General features: G+C 36.6%; 1 pseudogene; it reads left to right on the top strand.

Moving 5' to 3' along the window:
- The window catches only part of LOC138431303 (eukaryotic translation initiation factor 1A, X-chromosomal-like), a 32630-nt pseudogene extending 19982 nt beyond the window's left edge, over positions 1-12648 (top strand).
- The last annotated feature ends 3230 nt before the right edge of the window (positions 12649-15878 follow it).

Below are 15878 nucleotides of genomic sequence, written 5' to 3'. Positions count from 1 at the left end.
TTACAGCCACTAGCCATATGTGGAGGTTGAAATTAATGGAAATTAACATATTGTTCAATTCACATGTATACTTTTCTGTTAATTGAAAATTCTATTGTCTGTCGTTGAGCTGGTATATAACCTCCATTCACATTTGTACATTTGTTTATGTAATTTACAGCACTTCTTAACAAAGCCATGTAGTTATTCCTGCATAGTGAAAGACATGAAACGCACACAACACAGAAAAACACACACATAAGCACACTGACACACAAGCACAAATAATTTATTAATTTCTTGGAACATGATGTGAGGCTAAAGATAATCCGGTCCTTGACCTTCATATTTTTTTCCTTACGTTAGAAGTTTGTTTTCATGGCCTATTTTTAAATTATCGTCTTCTATTTTTTTTTTGTTGTTGTTATTTTCTTCTGTGTAGCACTCCTGAGTACTAAGCTGGGTTCATGGGCTGTTTTCCAAGGAATTCTCCAGCATGTGAATCCTATTACATGTCAGGATAATTACGAGATTGGACGAGGAGCTCTTGGTGGAGTTGTTACTCAGTTGCTAAGTCATGTGTATGACTCTGTCATAGTCAGAGGACCCCATGAACTTCAGTACACTAGGATACCCTGCCCTTCACTATCTCCCTGAGTTTGCTCAGACTCTTATACCTTGAATCCTGTGATACTACCCAAACATCTCATCTTCTGTTGTCCTCTTCTCTTGCCCTCCTGCTTTCACTGCATCAAGGTCTTCTCCTTTCAGTCAACTCTTTGCATCAGGAGGCCAAAGTATTGGAGCTTCAGCAGCAGATCTTGCAGTGAATGTTCAGGGCTGATCTTTAGGATTGACTTCTCTGATCTCCTTGCCATCGAGTGGACTCTCAAGAGTCTTCCCCAGCACTTCAGGTGAAAAGCTTCAACTCTTCAGTGTCCAGCCTTCTTTATGTTCCCAACTATTACATCCATATGTGACTATTGAAAGAACTAGATATTTGACTACAGAGACCTTTGACAGCAAAGCAGTAGCTCTGCTTTTAACGTGTTGTTATAGAGTTGCCACGGGGATGATCTTGATCCCTGTCTCCTGTACAATGTCACGGTCCTCATTCCATAGTTCATCGGGCACTCTATTATCAGATCTAGGCCCTTAATTCTACTTCTCACTTCCACTGTAAGATCATAAGGGATTTGATTGAGGTCATACCTGAATGGTCTAGCGGATTTCCCTATTTTCTTCAATTTAAGTCTGAATTTGGTAATAAGGAGTTCATGATCTGAGCCACAGTCAGCTTCTGCTCTTGTTTTTGTTGACTGTATCGAGCTTCTACATCTTTCGCTGCAAAGAATACAATCAATCTGATTTTGGTGTTGACCATCTGATGATATCCATGTGTAGAGTCTTCTCTTGTATTGTTGGAAGAGGGTGTTTGCTATGACCACTGCATTTTCTTGGCAAAACTCTATGAGTCTTTGCCCTGCTTCATTCAGCATTCCAAGGCCAAATTTGCCTATTAATCCAGGTGTTTCTTGACTTCCTTCTTTTGCATTCCAGTCCCTTATAATGAAAAGGACATATTTTTTGGCTGTTAGTTCTAAAACGTCTGGTAGGTTTTCATGATCAAGACCATTCCCATGGAAAAGAAATGCAAAAAAAGCAAAATGGCTGTTTGGGGAGGCCTTAAAATAGCTGTGAAAAGAAGAGAGGTGAAAAGCAAAGGAGAAAAGGAAAGATATAAGCATCTGAATGCAAAGCTCCAAGGAATAGCAAGAAGAGATAAGAAAGTCTTCTTCAGCAATCAGTGCAAAGAAATAGAGGAAAAGAACAGAATGGGAAAGACTAGAGATCTCTTCAAGAAAATTAGAGATACCAAAGGAATATTTCAGGCAAAGATGGGTTCGATAAAGGACATAAATGGTATGGACTTAACAGAACCAGAAGATATTAAGAAGAGGTGGCAAGAATACACGAAAGAACTGTACAAAAAAGATCTTCACTACCCAGATAATCATGATGATGTGATCACTAATCTAGAGGCAGACAATTTGGAATGTGAAGTCAAGTGGACCTTAGAAAGCATCACCTGAACAAAACTAGTGGAGGTGATGGAATTCCCATTGAGCTGTTTCAAGTCCTGAAAGATGACAATGTGAAAGTGCTGCATTCAGTATGCCAGCAAATTTGGAAAACTCAGCAGTGGCCACAGGACTGGAAAAGGTCAATTTTCATTCCAATTCCAAAGAAAGGCAATGCAAAAGAATGATCAAACTACCGCATAATTGCATTCATCTCACATGCTAGTAAAGTAATGCTCAAAATTCTCCAAGCCAGGCTTCATCAATACATGAACTATTAACTCTCTGATGTTCAACCTGGTTTTAGTAAAGACAGAGAAACCAGAGAAAAAATTGCCAACATCTGCTGGATCATGGAAAAAGCAAGAGAGTTCCTGAAAAACATCTATTTCTCCTTTACGGACTATGCCAAAGCCTTTCACTGTGTGGAACACAATAAATTGTGGAAAATTTTGAGAGAGATGAGAATACCAGACCACCTAACCTGTCTCTTGAGAAACCTGTATGCAGGTCAGTAAGCAACAGTTAGAACTGGACATGGAACAACAGACTGGTTCCAAATAAAAAAAGCAGTGTGTCAAGGCAGGATATTGTCACCCTGCTGATTTAACTTCTATGCAGAGTACATCATGAGAAACGCTGGCCTGGAAGAAACACAAGCTGGAATCAAGATTGCTGGGAGAAATATCAATAACCTCAGATATGCAGATGACACAACCCTTATGGCAGAAAGTGAAGAGGAGCTAAAAAGCCTCTTGATGAAAGTGAAAGAAGAAAGTGAAAAAGTTGGCTTAAAGTTCAACATTCAGAAAACGAAGATCATGGCATCTGGTCCCATCACTTCATGGGAAATAGACGGGGAAACAGTAGAAACAGTGTCAGACTTTATCTTTTGGGGCTCCAAAATCACTCCGGATGGTGATTGCAGCCATGAAATTAAAAGACACTTACTCCTTGGAAGAAAAGTTATGACCAACCTTGATAGTATATTCAAAAGCAGAGACATTACTTTGCCAACAAAGGTCTGTCTAGTCAAGGCTATGGTTTTTCCTGTGGTCATGTATGGACGTGAGAGTTGGACTATGAAGAAGTCTGAGGGCTGAAGAGTTGATGCTTTTGAACTGTGATGTTGGAGAAGACTCTTGAGAGTCCCTTGGACTGCAAGCAGATCCAACCAGTCCCTTCTGAAGGATATCAGCCCTGGGATTTCTTTGGAAGGAATAATGCTAAAGCTGAACCTCCAGTACTTTGGCCACCTCATGCGAAGAGTTCACTCATTGGAAAAGACTCTGATGCTGGGAAGGATTGGGGGCAGTGGAGAAGGGGACGACCAAGGATGAGATGTCTGGATGGCATCATGGACTCTTTGGACGTGAGTCTGAGTGAACTCCGGGAGATGGTGATGGACAGGGAGGCCTGGTGTGCTGCGATTCATGGGGTCGCAAAGAGTCGGATATGACTGAGTGACTTAACTGAACTGAACTGATAGAGTTGCCATAGTTTTTCTCCCAAGGAGCAGTTCAGTTCAGTCACTCAGTTGTGTTTGACTCTGCGACCCAATGGACTGCAGAATGCCAGGCCTCCCTGTCCATCACCAACTCATAGCATTTACCCAAATGCACGCTCTTTGATTCAGTGATGACATCTGTCCATCTCATCCTCTATTGTCTCCATCTCCTCCTGCCCTAAATCTTTCCCAATATCAGGGTCTTTTCAAATGAGTCAGCTCTTTGCATCATCAGATGGCCAAGTATTGGAGTTTCAGCTTCAACATATGTCTTTCCATTGAACACCCAGGACTGATCTCCTTTAGGGTGAACTGGTTGGAAGCCTTGAAGTTCAAGTGGCTCTCAAAACCATTCTCCCACACTAAGTAAGAAAGCATCAATTCTTTGGCACTCAGCTTTGGTTACAGTCCAACTCTCACATCCAAAAACAACTACTGGAAAAATCATACACTTGACTAGAAGGAACATTGTTGGCAAAGTAATGTCTCTGCTCTTAATAGGCTGTCTAGGTAAGTCATAACTTTCCTTCCAAGGAGTAAGTGTCTTATAGTTTCATTGCTGCAATCACCATCATCAGTGATTTTGGAGCCCCCCTTAAAAAAAATGTCAGCCAGAGCATCCCCATCTATTTCCTATGAAGTGATGGGACCAGATGCCATGATCTTAGTTTTCTGAATATTGAGCTTTAAGCCAACACTTTCACTCTCCTCTTTCCCTTTCATCAAGAGGATCTTTAGTTCTTCTTCACTTTCTGCAATAAGGGTGATGTCATCTGCATATCTGAGGTTATTGACATTTCTCCAAGCAATCTTGATTCCGTCTTGGGCTTCATCCAGCCAAGCGTTTCTCATCATGTACTCTGCATAGAAGTTAAATAAGCAGTGTGACAATTGATAGCTTTGTGGTACTCCTTTTCCAAACCAATCTGCTGTTCCATTTCCAGTTCTAACTGTTGCTTCCTGACCTGCATACATATTTCTCAAGAGGTAGGTCAAGTGGTCTGGTAATACCATGTCTTTCAGAATTTTCCTCAGTTAATTGTGATCCACACAGTCAAAGGCTTTGGCATAGTCAGTAAAGCAGAAGTAGATGATTTTCTGGAACTTGCTTGCTTTTTCGGTGGTCCTGTAGATGTTGGAATCTTGATCTCTGGTTTCTCTGCCTTTTTGAAAACCAGCTTGAACATCAGGAAGTGCGTGGCTGAAGTATCACTGAAGCCTGGTTTGGAGAATTTTGAGCATTACCTTTCTAGTGTGTGAGATGAGTGCAATTGTGTGGTAGTTTGAGCATTCTTTGGCATTGCCTTTCTTTGGAATTGGAATGAAAACTGACCTTTACCAGTCTCCTGGCCGTTGCGGAGTTTTCCAAATTTGCTGGCTTATTGAGTGCAGCAATTTCATAGCATCATCTTTTAAGTTTTGAAATAGCTTAACGGGATTTCCATCACCTCCACTACCTTTGTCCATAGTGGTGCTTTCTAAGGCCCACTTGACTTCCCATTCCAGGATGTCTGGGTCTAGGTGAGTGAACATTCTATCATGACTATCTGGGTTATGAAGGTCTTTTTTGTATAGTTCTTCTATGTATTCTTGCCACCTCTTTTTAATATCTTCTGCTGCTCTTATGTCCATAACGTTTCTATCCTTTATTGTGTACATCTTTGCATGAAATGTTCCCTCAATATCTCTAATTTTCTTGAAGAGATCTCTAGTCTTTTCCATTCTTTTGTTTGCCTCTATTTCTTTCCACTGATCCCTGAGGATGGCTTTCTTGTCTCTCCTCACTATTCTTTGTATCTCTGCATTCAAATGGGTATATCTTTCCTTTTCTCCTTTGCTATTCAATTACCTTCTTTTCACAGTTTTGTAATGCCTCCTTAGAGAACCATTTTCCTTTTTTGCCATGTTTTTCCCTTTGAGTATGGTCTTTATTCCTGTCTCCTGTACAATGTCACAAACCTCCGTCCATAGTTCATCAGGTATTGTCTATCAGATCTAGTCCCTTAAATCTATTTCTCACTTCCACTGTATTATTATCAGGGATTTGATTTAGGTACACCTTACACCTTAATGGTAAGGAACAGACACATTTTAATCATGGCTGCAGTGGCTATCACGTTGATGTTAGGCCTTAATACAAAATTTAATAATGTACCAGTTTTATATGAATTACCTGTTTCATTCTCTTTATTCTGATGCTCACATTTATCATTTAAGTCAAGAAGACATTGTCCCATACTGGCTAATGCTTATGTCAGTGCTTTCAAGTGATAGTAGTATTAGGTGGTCTCTTGACTATTCTTGAATATAATTATTTTTAAACACTTGATGCTTTATCTTGAAATACAAGTTTAAGCACTTTAGAACAAGCATCAATGTGTTCTCAAGCAAAAGTTTGTTAATGATCAAGCTACTATTTATAATCAGTAGAACTCATGAAAGAAAGGCGAGTCAAGATTTGATGAATACTCAGCGTGAACGTTGCTAAGTCAGCATTTAGGGTACTGTTTGAAATGAGCCACTTTGATGACCAAAGGTAGAGTGTGTAGTCATAATGACCAAAACTGAATTGTTTTTCTCATATTAGTAGATAACTTAAATATTCCCAGTAGCAGATAGCTTTTCATGGAAATAGCATTTGTGATTTTGGATTGACAGCTTTACTTGTGTTGATGTTTTCCTGCTCTAAAAATGAGGGGATATATACATAAGTGTAGCTGAAGAGACTATAGACATTGTTTGAGAGATTAAGAGTCTTCTTATTTTCATGGAGAAAATTAATATATGTCACCTTGAGACAGCTCTCATTTGTTATAACGCTTGACATTTTTTTTTAAAATTATGGTTTGGTCTAAAGGTAGCTCTAAAACTGAAGTTACTAAACTAATAACAAATGTTACATTTTAGGAAATATTGAACAGTATCTTACAGTTGTTTGTTTGTTTGTTTTGGTTTGTGTTTTGCCACTTCTGAAGAATAGGCTCAGGTAACCAAAATGTTGGGAAATGCACTATTGGAAGCAATGTGTTTTGATTTTGTGACAAGGATATGTCATATCCGAGGAAGCTTAAAACAGAAGGTCAGTGTGGATATATATTTTAATTTAATACAATACTTACATTTAAAAAATTTATCTGTGCTTCCAGGTGACTGACTTTTGTGAATTCTTGATGATTTCAAAGATAATAATTTATGTGGCAATATAAAAGTATAAAATTAGAAAATCCTTGATAACTTTCATAATAGGATTTATGTTTAGAAAGAATGATTTGTAAGACCTAGGCTGGACTTATGCCAGATATGTTTACACTTGAGGAACCAGGCAAATTCTGTGTATGAAACAAATGGCCTAGACTCAACAAAAATATTAAGCTGTGAAAGAAAGAAAGAAATACAGAAAAAAAAAAAAAAAAAACCTAAAAATTATTTTCAAGACAAAATGAGTCTAATTACTAATTAAATATAGTGTATGAACCTGCATAAGACTTTTATTTGTGGAAACAGCTGTAGGTAGTGTTAGGAGCATTTGAAATTGGAATATGATAGGTCATCTTATTTAGTAATTTTGGCATATTTATTGATCATGTTGTTTAAAAGTTCTTTCAACTCTAATTTTTTGGATTGGAAAACAGTCTTGTTGTCTTGAATCATTATTTTCAAGTTAATGATTTTCGGCATGAATTGATGTATATTTGTAACAAGATGACTATATTTGTGTAGATGGGTTATTTTTATTTGTTTAAAATAACTAAAAATTCCCAGAGTGATTTGTGAATAAAAGTAATTTATGTGACAAAGAACTATGCTTTTGTAATTTTAAAAGACTTTAGTTGAATTAAGTATTGTATATTTTAATATACTAAATCAGAAAGTTTGACCCAAACTGAACTGCCTAAATGTAATTTTTGCTTAATATACTGTAACTATAACAAGACTTTGTCACATAGGCATGAGCACACACACATCATACACACATTGCTGCACATGCATACAACACATACACATATCTGTAGTTTTCTCCTAATCCTTAGCAGATACTTTTCACACACTGTGTGAATTGTATTTTTTGTATCACTTTGCTGCTGCTAAGTCACTTCAGTCCTGTCTGACTCTGTGCGACCCCATAGACAGCAGCTCACCAGACTCCCCAGTCCCTGGGATTCTCCAGGCAATAACATTGGAGTTGGTTGCCATTTGTATCATGCTAAGTATGGCTTAACATCAAACACTTTTGTTTGTTTGCATTTTAACTACAATATACTGTGAGCTTTATTTTATAGATTTGGATAAACACTTCAGATATTATATTGGTTGGTCTTCGAGATTATCAGGTAAAAATTGCACTTAAATTTATAATGTTCTTGAATTTAGAAATCATTAATACCAGTATTTCATTGATGCGATAAAACGCATTTGACCTGTTCTAGCCAGTTATGATTCTCATCCTTCCGGCATCAAAATTTGTTAATATCTGCTCATGTTTAAGATGATAGGATTCTGGCTGACTGATGGTATATGTGTTCTCTGGGAAGAATGATTGTTTCTTTTCTGATTTTAAATATAATATGCAATACATATCCCCGTATAATTTTGGATAAATACTACAGCTCATCATTCTGTCCTCATCTAAAGTCCAAGTGTATTCAAGGTTCTGTGCTAGGTTTTCAGGGTTTGTGCTGCAGGCTGACTTCAGTTTTCTGTAGTAAAACGAGGAGATATCTTTGTATTTTATGATATATATTTCACAGAGGTAGATTATTCATTTTCCTTTCAATATTTTTTTTTCTTAATTTTTGACAACACTGCAGCTTTCGGGATCTTAGATACCCAGTCAGGGACTGAACCCAGAATACTGCTGTGAAAGCCCTGGGTCCTAATCATTGGACCACCAGAGGATTCCCTCCAGGTTTGCTTTCTAAATCTTTTTGAAAAATGACCTTTGCTGAAAAAAGAACAGTAGCATATGACAGTGATTTTCATTAGCATTCTCACTCATCAAAAGAAAAGAAATTCGTAAGTTTATATTAGGTTCTCAGTTATGATTTTTCAATTTAAAGGTCTCAGATCTAAGTATGAGAAACCACTGCTGTAGGTGATGCACTTAAATGACACAAAACCTCTATCTCCAAAAAAGGATTTGGGGGCTTATAGGAGAAAGGTAAGGCATAGACTAGGTCTTTTAGATTGTAAGTTATAAATCTGAGATGAATACTTAGAGAACTACTTGGTAGTTGGCCATTATGACCTCAATATTTGGAATATGACTTGTGAAACAGAAATCCTTTTGATTTCTGTATCAAACCCATTGCTTGTGCTTAATTAAATTTTGCATGAAATGATTGCTGTTTCTCTCTATTCTATTACCAGGTCATGTGTTCTGTAAATACCTAAGACTTTCTGATTTGTAAATTTAAAGTCTTCTGTTTCCTTGTTTAGTTTTTGGTGTGATTGTTCTATTAGTGATTTACAGAGACAGTTTGAAGTCAGGCATTCCACTTTTCGTCTCCACTAGGTTTCTTTTAAAGAATCTGTATGACCTGATTCTCTAGTGAAATATTCTTGAAAATAAAAAAAAAAATAATATGCACATTGTTCCTTGTATTATTTTTGTCTATGCTACTTGATGTAAAGTCTCTGTTAGGTCCATCTTCTAGGCTTTCTGAGCCATGCTTTTTATTAATTGCTCATTTCCTTATATGTGACCAGACACTTTCTCCTATTTCTTTGTGTGTCTCAAGATTTGTAGTTGTTGAGAACTAGAAAATGCAGATATAACATGGTGAGATGGGACATCAGATTTCTTCTCCCAGAGCTTTTTCTTGTCATCATTTGTTGGATAGTTTCTGAAACAGACTCTGTATGGTATGTACATTTTCCTTGTGTGTGGCCATTGAATGCTTGTTTATAACCTAGCAAATAGCCCATGTTTGAAGTTTCATTAAAAACCCATGGGCCTCTCAACCTCTGCTTTTAGGCTCTGTGCATGTTGGGGCATACTTTTAATATTCAGCCAAGCAACTGATAGTTCTTCTCTTCATCTGAGGCTTGTGCAGAAAATCCAGGTCACTCAAAGCTGAGAGATTAGGAGCATACCTGAAATTTTATGAGTTTGCATTCAGTCCTGATTCCACGTATAAATGAGGTCCCGCAGTGTTTGCTTTCTCTGTGTGACTTGTTTCTCTTCACACACTACTCTCCAGGTTCATCCATGTGGTTGCAAATGGAAGGATTTATCTACCTTGGTTGTTAATCCCTATTGGTTATATCATTTGCAAATATTTTTACCGATCTAATGCACTGTTTTTTTCTATTGTTGTTGACAATTTCCTTTTCCATGCAAAAGCGATTTAGTGTGATATAGTTTCACTTACTAGGTTTTACTAGTTTGCAAAGAGCAAGAGCGGCATTCGGTAGTTTTGCACTGTGTTCTCTTGCAGTAGTTTTAAGATTTCAGCTCTGTGTTTAAGTCTCTGATCTATTTCAGGGTAATTTTAGGTGGAATCTGGTGTAAGAAATGAGGTCTACTTTTATGTTAAGTATTGTTTTTCCAGTCCTGTCTATTGGAGAGGATGTCTTTTCTACAATGTGATCTTGGTTCCCTTCATAGGTATTAGTTGACCGATTGTGAAAAATTTTATTTCTGAGTGCTCAGTTTTGTTCTGGGATCTGCATTACGGGGTGGAATGCAGTCCCATATTGTTTAGACAGTTGTGTTTCAAAAGCAGGAAGTGTGTCCTCCGGCTTTATTCTTTCTCAAGATTGCTTTGGCAGTTTGGATTGTTTGAGGTTCCAATAAACTTTGTCTGTGGGGGGTGGTGGGGGGGAAGCTACTTGAATTGTTATAGGAATTACATGGAATCTGTACATTACTTTGGGTAATATGAATGCATTAATATTATAACAGGTTTAAGTATGTTGATTTTATATCCTGATACTTTACTGATTTTCTTTCTTTTGTATGTTTTGTGATACACTTTTTGTATTTGATGACTAAAAACATATAATCTGTCCATAAAAGTGTATATTCTCACGTCCATTTACTTTAGTTTAACTACATATAATACTGCAAATGGATCAAATAATAATTAATTCCCAGTTTAATTCTCTGTTTGATGGGCAATGTAACCACATTTATATTAATACCTTAAGGGATTAAAATGCTAACTTTAAAGTGATACCCACATATAGCTCTTCTGATTATAATCTGTTGTGGATAATTACAAACCTTTGCTACTCAAATCATAATCTAAGGTAATAGCAGCATCGCTACTCCATGGAATTGTATGAGCAGATTTTTAGCCTATCTCATCACTACTGAGTTCACACTCAGTGTTTTAACAGAATCCTCATGTGTTTTTGGTGCACATTATAGCTTGAGAAGTGTTGGTTTGTATTACATTGCAGTTTTATAACTGTCATATTTTCAGTTGCCTTTCTTTAGGCCTTTTCTAGCTTAATTGTAAGTATTCAGAAAGTTTTCCTCTGTGAGTGACTCAGCTTCCTTAAAATGGAGAAAAGTGAACTCCCTAAAGGGCAGTAATTCTCATGCATATTTGCATCATAAACTCACAAAGACTTCACTTCAGGCCTGTCAGGTTTAAGGAATATAAAAAGCACTACAGATAATTCAAATCAGTAAGATACTCTAAGAACTGTGGGTTATAGAAAGATTCTCTTGGGTAATAATACCACTTTCAGTTTGAACTACAGTGTTAGAGTGTGAACAAGGACCACATTGCCACCCCACGTGTTTCCTTTTCTTTGCTTGATTCAGTGCATTGTATACATAACTTTCCTAGTTATTTGGAAATAACTTTATTTGGTTATGCACGCAAACTTCATCACAATGATTGTGCCTGTGTGTGTTTGCAGATGACAGAAGGAAGCTGAGAGAATAGTGAGATTTTTCTTAACGGTGTTTAATTTGAAAGTAATTTATGAGACAACTGATGATTCTTTGCATAACCAGTTTTGATCCTTCCTGTTTTTCTCCAAGGATAACAAAGCTGATGTAATTTTAAAGTACAATGCAGATGAAGCTAGAAGTCTGAAGGCTTATAGACAGCTTCTGGAATATGGAAGTTAATATCAAAGTTATTACACTTCCCTGTCTTCTCATAGCATTTACTAGTTAGTATTTAGGTGAAACAGTCGTTTCAGAATTCTCTCTTTTCTGTATTTTTGCATACATGCTTAAATTCGTCTTAAATTAAATTTAAATGTATTAAATACTTCAGAATATTAACAATTTAGTAATGGATTCTCTTCCTAATATATGTTCTTTTGGTGGAGAATTAAAAAACTCAGAAATCTTAGACATAAACAATAATTGTTAAAGGAATGTCTCTTTTACACTCTTAAAAACAATTCTTAAGAGATTATATCTGTTTTCAGCTAATCGAGGACACCATTTATGGTACTGGTATTGATTTTTTTTTTGAAAAGAGTATTCAGGTATTTTTTAGTATTTAGAGTACTGCCGTGGAGATTTGGGGGCAGTGTTTTTAAATCCCTTTTATTTCTTCGAGCCAAAAGTATTCTATTCTTCCTCTAGTAAACTTGGAACAATTAAAATAAGTTTCTAGTAACAAAAAGAGGAAGTGTACTAAACTCACATTTTGAATATGATAAATTTGTTTTTATTCTATTACAGTGCATTTTATTATAAATTTATGAATTTTTTAGTAAGAGTGAAGATTCTGACGAGATACAGGCTGTTTAAGAAATACTAAGATAATTGGGAATCAGATAAATACTTGGCAGTGAATTTCTTTTAGCAGTTTCATTGTGAGTTTGTTCTCTGTGATGTTTCTAGTTAGGAAGACTTTTCTTGGAATAAAACTGTTGAACCAAGGATTGATTACAAGCAGTTTTTTTGTAAGGTTCAGGGTTTTAGTATTAATCCAGTGTTATTTCTTTAAATAGACAATTAATCTAATAACATCTTGGTTTTATGTCTCTAAGAGTATGTTCTTACTGTTTTTAGCTGAACTTAATGAAACAGATACCTTTGATCCTGAAGATGATGATGAAATCCAGTTTAAGGACCTTGCAGGTGAAAATGAAGATACTGAGGTTTAAGTCCAGGCTGAAGCATGTGTGTGTGTGCGTTTGCTGTTTTATATAAGAAAGTAGTCAGAAATTTCACCATCTTTGGTCTCAGAAGGTTGGACGTTGAATTGAAGATATATTGAAAATTATGTATCTGTGAATTTGAATATCTATTAATATTTAGAAGCCAGCTTGGCAATGTTTCCAAATTTTCTAAAACTTTGTAATTCTTCAGATCCTTTTTTTTTTTTAAATTAATTAGGTCTGACACTAGGTACTCCATAATGACACTTTATTAAGCAAGGGGGTCTACAGTGATGGTGGTAAGAAGTTTAGCAGGCAGTTTTAAAATGTGTCATCTCCCAAGGCTGATACATTAAAAGAAGAAAAGCAAATTGAAGCCAGCAGGCTGAAACAGTGGGATTTCAGTGTACTCCAAAGCATTCTTAAAATGAAGGCCTGTTTTTTTGCTCATGGATTTAGAATGCACATTAATTGCCTGGTATCACTCTAGGACAAACTTTTGGCTTTTAGTTTGTGGGAAATGGTTGTTTATCATGGTAAGGAAACAGTGATGATAGGAGTTTTAAATGCCTCAGTTTTATGCTATGGATGAATTTAACATTTTATTGGTTTGTATCTCTGGACTTATTAGACAAACATATCAAGTAATTGGGATGACAGTACGGCTTATACTCTTGTAGGCCCTGTTAGACTTCTTATTCTTTTGGTACTTCTGTAGTAAAAATGTACGGTAGAAACCAAAAGTGTAAAAGAATCAGTGAGAGTTTGATTGAATAATAAGGCAGAAGTTTAAAATTTCAGGAAAGATTTTAGGAAGTCTGAATTGGATCACTGACCTCCAACACGGTTTTCAAGATCTTTCAGTCATCAGCATTCTTATTAGGAACATTTTCAGACACTCAAAGAAAGTGAATTTTAATTTGAAGAGAGCAATCACATATTCACCAAGATTATACAGTTTACAATTTTCTACTCAGTGTGTTACCTCTATCCTGTTCATACCAGTCCATATTATACATTGACGGATTTCCAAATCATTTAGGAAATAAAACCAAGGCACTATCCTGGTGGTCTAGTGTTTTAATTTTTTCACTGCAGGGTTTATGAGCTCAATTCCTGGTTGGAAAAGAATGATTTGTGTCCTGCTGTGGCATGGTCACAAATAACAATGAAAACCCAAATTGTTTCAGATTACTCACTCCATGAATTAGAACAGCTGAATATGTATCTTTAACGGTGATATTTTTACCAGAATTTTTTTACCATATTTTTTATAGATTTTTAAACATATGATAATACTTTACTAAAGTGAAAGTGAAGTCACTCAGTCATGTCCAACTCTGCGATCCCGTGGACTGTAACCTCCCAGGCTCCTCTGTCTGTAGGATTCTCCAGGCAGGAATACTGTAATGGGTTGCCTACCTTCTTCATGGGATCTTCCTAACTCAGGAATGAAACATGGGTCTGCATTGCAGGCAGGCATTTTACCCTCTGAGCCACCAGGGGAGCCCAATACTCTACTGATATTGCAATGCATTTAAATCACATGAGAAATAAGAAATGAAAAAAGAAGATTAGAAAAATGTTGAAATATCGTTAAATGTTTTTAAATTTTTTCTGTCCCAGTTTTGCTATAATTTCTCAGAGGCTTTAAAAATATAACATATATTTTTATTTTATGTATTTATGATGTTTTTGTCATCATCCTTTATGTATTTGGAGTTATAAATTATGCAAATGTTAAAATTAACATCTTAAAGACATCAGTTAAATCTTGACTTTAAAAAAAAAAGCCAGTTTTATTTGAAAAGTGGACCCCAGGTTTTATGAAACAGTTGCAAATGAGAAAGTATAAAAGGATTATATACAAAGAAAGAATCCAGTAATGAAATGGGTATTAAGTAGATGTCTATTTAGTGATGACTTTGTAGTTTATAAGTCGTTTATAATGCTGACAACAGATTTCATAGAAGTGCTGTCCTCTTTCTAACATTTACTTTAGTCTTGCCAGAGATTTCTTGTGGCTAAAATAATACTGTGGAGGTACAACTGACAGTTATTTTGTTTGGTAAGAATGTGAAATTCACCAGTTGCATAGTATGTTATTTGAGACCTGAAGGTTGTCAGCACTGAGGTGGAGTTGAAGGCAAGAAATCTAACCAAAGGGAACACATGAATACCAAGTACCACAGATGTAAGCCTGTCCTTAGAAGGAAAAGAGAATAGCTTTCTGGAGCTGTGACTAAGCACCTCAGTTGGGGAAAAGACTAAAGACAATGGTAATGAAAAGAGTCTGTGTTAGTTTGGAAATTTTGTTTATGATTATATGTTCTACATCAGAATTCCAGTTCTTGCCAGAGTCATTTATCCTGGTGATTTACTAGAGTGCCACTCCTGTGATCAGATTGAGTGAGAAGTATTTGATTGCCTACCACCCTTCTCTCTTTAGGAGGAAGTAAGATGCTAAACTCCAATTAAAATGAATGCTGCTGCTTCTAAGTCACTTCAGTCGTGTCTGACTCTGTGCGACTCCATAGAGGGCAGCCGACCAGGCTCCTCTGTGCCTGAGATTCTCCAGGCAAGTATAAAAGGATACATTTGAATCAGTTCTGATGTGATGGATGAAACTGGAGCGGATTATACAGAGTGAAGTAAGCCAAAAAGAAAAACACCAATATAGTATACTAACACATATATATGGAATTGAGAAAGATGGCAATGATGACCCTGTATGCAAGGCAGCAAAAAAGACAGATGTGTATAGCAGACTTTTGGACTCAGAGGGAGAGGGAGAGGGTGGGATAATTTGGGAGAATGGCATTGAAACATGTATACTATCATGTAAGAATCGAATCACCAGTCTATGTCTGATGCAGGATACAGCATGCTTGGGGCTGGTGCACGGGGATGACCCAGAGGGATGTTGTGGGAAGGGAGGTGGGAGGGGGGTTCATATTTGGGATCGCATGTACACCCGTGGTGGATTCATGTCAATGCATGGCAAAACCAATACAGTATTGTAAAGTAAAATAAAGTAAAAATAAAAATGAAAAAAATAATAAAAAAAAAAAGAATAATGGAATGGGTTGCCATTTCCTTCTCCAGTGCCTGCATGCATGCTAAGTTGCTTCACTCGTGTCTGACTTTGCAGCTCTATGGACAGCAGCTTTCCAGGCTTCTCTGATCACAGGATTCTCCAGGCAAGAATACTGAAGTGGGTCACCATTTTCTTCTCC

The sequence above is a fragment of the Ovis canadensis genome, chromosome Y (genome assembly GCF_042477335.2).
Source record: "Ovis canadensis isolate MfBH-ARS-UI-01 breed Bighorn chromosome Y, ARS-UI_OviCan_v2, whole genome shotgun sequence".
NCBI classification, from domain to species: Eukaryota; Metazoa; Chordata; class Mammalia; order Artiodactyla; family Bovidae; genus Ovis; species Ovis canadensis.
Note: the sequence above shows the minus strand (reverse complement) of the source record. Positions and strands in the feature narration are given on the sequence as shown.